Source organism: Salvelinus fontinalis, chromosome 30 (assembly GCF_029448725.1).
Source record: "Salvelinus fontinalis isolate EN_2023a chromosome 30, ASM2944872v1, whole genome shotgun sequence".
Taxonomy (NCBI): domain Eukaryota; kingdom Metazoa; phylum Chordata; class Actinopteri; order Salmoniformes; family Salmonidae; genus Salvelinus; species Salvelinus fontinalis.
Window position 1 is genome coordinate 7700687 of NC_074694.1, and position 3990 is coordinate 7704676.

Here is a 3990-nt window from a genome sequence, read left to right on the forward strand (position 1 = left end):
ACAGTAGAGGACAGTAGACAGTAGAGGATGGAACTAGACAGTAGAGGATGGAACTAGACAGTAGAGGATGGAACTTGACAGTAGAGGATGGAACTAGACAGTAGAGGATGGAACTAGACAGTAGAGGATGGAACTAGACAGTAGAGGATGGAACTAGACAGTAGAGGATGGAACTAGACAGTAGAGGATGGAACTAGACAGTAGAGGATGGAACTAGACAGTAGAGGATGGAACTAGACAGTAGAGGATGGAACTAGACAGTAGAGGATGGAACTAGACAGTAGAGGATGGAGCTAGACAGTAGAGGATGGAACTAGACAGTAGAGGATGGAACTAGACAGTAGAGGATGGAACTAGACAGTAGAGGATGGAACTAGACAGTAGAGGATGGAACTAGACAGTAGAGGATGGAACTAGACAGTAGAGGATGGAACTAGACAGTAGAGGATGGAGCTAGACAGTAGAGGATGGAGCTAGACAGTAGAGGATGGAACTAGACAGTAGAGGATGGAACTAGACAGTAGAGGATGGAACTAGACAGTAGAGGATGGAGCTAGACAGTAGAGGATGGAACTAGACAGTAGAGGATGGAACTAGACAGTAGAGGACAGTAGACAGTAGAGGATGGAACTAGACAGTAGAGGATGGAACTAGACAGTAGAGGATGGAACTAGACAGTAGAGGATGGAACTAGACAGTAGAGGATGGAACTAGACAGTAGAGGATGGAACTAGACAGTAGAGGATGGAGCTAGACAGTAGAGGATGGAGCTAGACAGTAGAGGATGGAGCTAGACAGTAGAGGATGGAACTAGACAGTAGAGGATGGAACTAGACAGTAGAGGATGGAACTAGACAGTAGAGGATGGAACTAGACAGTAGAGGATGGAACTAGACAGTAGAGGATGGAACTAGACAGTAGAGGATGGAACTAGACAGTAGAGGATGGAGCTAGACAGTAGAGGATGGAGCTAGACAGTAGAGGATGGAACTAGACAGTAGAGGATGGAACTAGACAGTAGAGGATGGAACTAGACAGTAGAGGATGGAACTAGACAGTAGAGGATGGAGCTAGACAGTAGAGGATGGAGCTAGACAGTAGAGGATGGAGCTAGACAGTAGAGGATGGAGCTAGACAGTAGAGGATGGAACTAGACAGTAGAGGACGGAACTAGACAGTAGAGGACGGAACTAGACAGTTGAGGACGGAACTAGACAGTAGAGGACGGAACTAGACAGTAGAGGACGGAGCTAGACAGTAGAGGACGGAACTAGACAGTAGAGGACGGAGCTAGACAGTAGAGGACGGAACTAGACAGTAGAGGACGGAACTAGACAGTAGAGGACGGAACTAGACAGTAGAGGACGGAACTAGACAGTAGAGGATGGAACTAGACAGTAGAGGATGGAGCTAGACAGTAGAGGATGGAACTAGACAGTAGAGGATGGAGCTAGACAGTAGAGGACAACGCTAGACAGTAGAGGATGGAACTAGACAGTAGAGGATGGAGCTAGACAGTAGAGGATGGAACTAGACAGTAGAGGATGGAACTAGACAGTAGAGGATGGAACTAGACAGTAGAGGATGGAGCTAGACAGTAGAGGATGGAACTAGACAGTAGAGGATGGAACTAGACAGTAGAGGATGGAACTAGACAGTAGAGGATGGAACTAGACAGTAGAGGATGGAACTAGACAGTAGAGGATGGAACTAGACAGTAGAGGATGGAACTAGACAGTAGAGGATGGAACTAGACAGTAGAGGATGGAACTAGACAGTAGAGGATGGAGCTAGACAGTAGAGGATGGAGCTAGACAGTAGAGGATGGAACTAGACAGTAGAGGATGGAACTAGACAGTAGAGGATGGAACTAGACAGTAGAGGATGGAACTAGACAGTAGAGGATGGAACTAGACAGTAGAGGATGGAACTAGACAGTAGAGGATGGAACTAGACAGTAGAGGATGGAACTAGACAGTAGAGGATGGAGCTAGACAGTAGAGGATGGAGCTAGACAGTAGAGGATGGAACTAGACAGTAGAGGATGGAACTAGACAGTAGAGGATGGAACTAGACAGTAGAGGATGGAACTAGACAGTAGAGGATGGAACTAGACAGTAGAGGATGGAACTAGACAGTAGAGGATGGAACTAGACAGTAGAGGATGGAACTAGACAGTAGAGGATGGAACTAGACAGTAGAGGATGGAACTAGACAGTAGAGGATGGAGCTAGACAGTAGAGGATGGAACTAGACAGTAGAGGATGGAGCTAGACAGTAGAGGATGGAGCTAGACAGTAGAGGATGGAACTAGACAGTAGAGGATGGAACTAGACAGTAGAGGACAGTAGACAGTAGAGGATGGAACTAGACAGTAGAGGATGGAACTAGACAGTAGAGGATGGAACTAGACAGTAGAGGATGGAGCTAGACAGTAGAGGATGGAGCTAGACAGTAGAGGATGGAACTAGACAGTAGAGGATGGAACTAGACAGTAGAGGATGGAACTAGACAGTAGAGGATGGAACTAGACAGTAGAGGATGGAACTAGACAGTAGAGGATGGAACTAGACAGTAGAGGATGGAACTAGACAGTAGAGGATGGAACTAGACAGTAGAGGATGGAACTAGACAGTAGAGGATGGAACTAGACAGTAGAGGATGGAACTAGACAGTAGAGGATGGAACTAGACAGTAGAGGATGGAGCTAGACAGTAGAGGATGGAGCTAGACAGTAGAGGATGGAACTAGACAGTAGAGGATGGAACTAGACAGTAGAGGACAGTAGACAGTAGAGGATGGAACTAGACAGTAGAGGATGGAACTAGACAGTAGAGGACGGAACTAGACAGTAGAGGATGGAACTAGACAGTAGAGGATGGAACTAGACAGTAGAGGATGGAACTAGACAGTAGAGGATGGAACTAGACAGTAGAGGATGGAACTAGACAGTAGAGGATGGAACTAGACAGTAGAGGATGGAACTAGACAGTAGAGGATGGAACTAGACAGTAGAGGATGGAACTAGACAGTAGAGGATGGAACTAGACAGTAGAGGATGGAACTAGACAGTAGAGGATGGAACTAGACAGTAGAGGATGGAACTAGACAGTAGAGGATGGAGCTAGACAGTAGAGGATGGAACTAGACAGTAGAGGATGGAACTAGACAGTAGAGGATGGAACTAGACAGTAGAGGACGGAACTAGACAGTAGAGGACGGAACTAGACAGTAGAGGACGGAACTAGACAGTAGAGGACGGAACTAGACAGTAGAGGACGGAACTAGACAGTAGAGGACGGAACTAGACAGTAGAGGACGGAACTAGACAGTAGAGGACGGAACTAGACAGTAGAGGACGGAACTAGACAGTAGAGGACGGAACTAGACAGTAGAGGATGGAACTAGACAGTAGAGGATGGAACTAGACAGTAGAGGATGGAACTAGACAGTAGAGGACAGTAGACAGTAGAGGATGGAACTAGACAGTAGAGGATGGAACTAGACAGTAGAGGATGGAACTAGACAGTAGAGGACAGTAGACAGTAGAGGATGGAACTAGACAGTAGAGGATGGAACTAGACAGTAGAGGATGGAACTAGACAGTAGAGGATGGAACTAGACAGTAGAGGACGGAACTAGACAGTAGAGGATGGAACTAGACAGTAGAGGATGGAACTAGACAGTAGAGGATGGAACTAGACAGTAGAGGATGGAACTAGACAGTAGAGGATGGAACTAGACAGTAGAGGATGGAACTAGACAGTAGAGGATGGAGCTAGACAGTAGAGGATGGAGCTAGACAGTAGAGGATGGAGCTAGACAGTAGAGGATGGAACTAGACAGTAGAGGATGGAACTAGACAGTAGAGGATGGAACTAGACAGTAGAGGATGGAACTAGACAGTAGAGGATGGAACTAGACAGTAGAGGATGGAACTAGACAGTAGAGGATGGAGCTAGACAGTAGAGGACGGAGCTAGACAGTAGA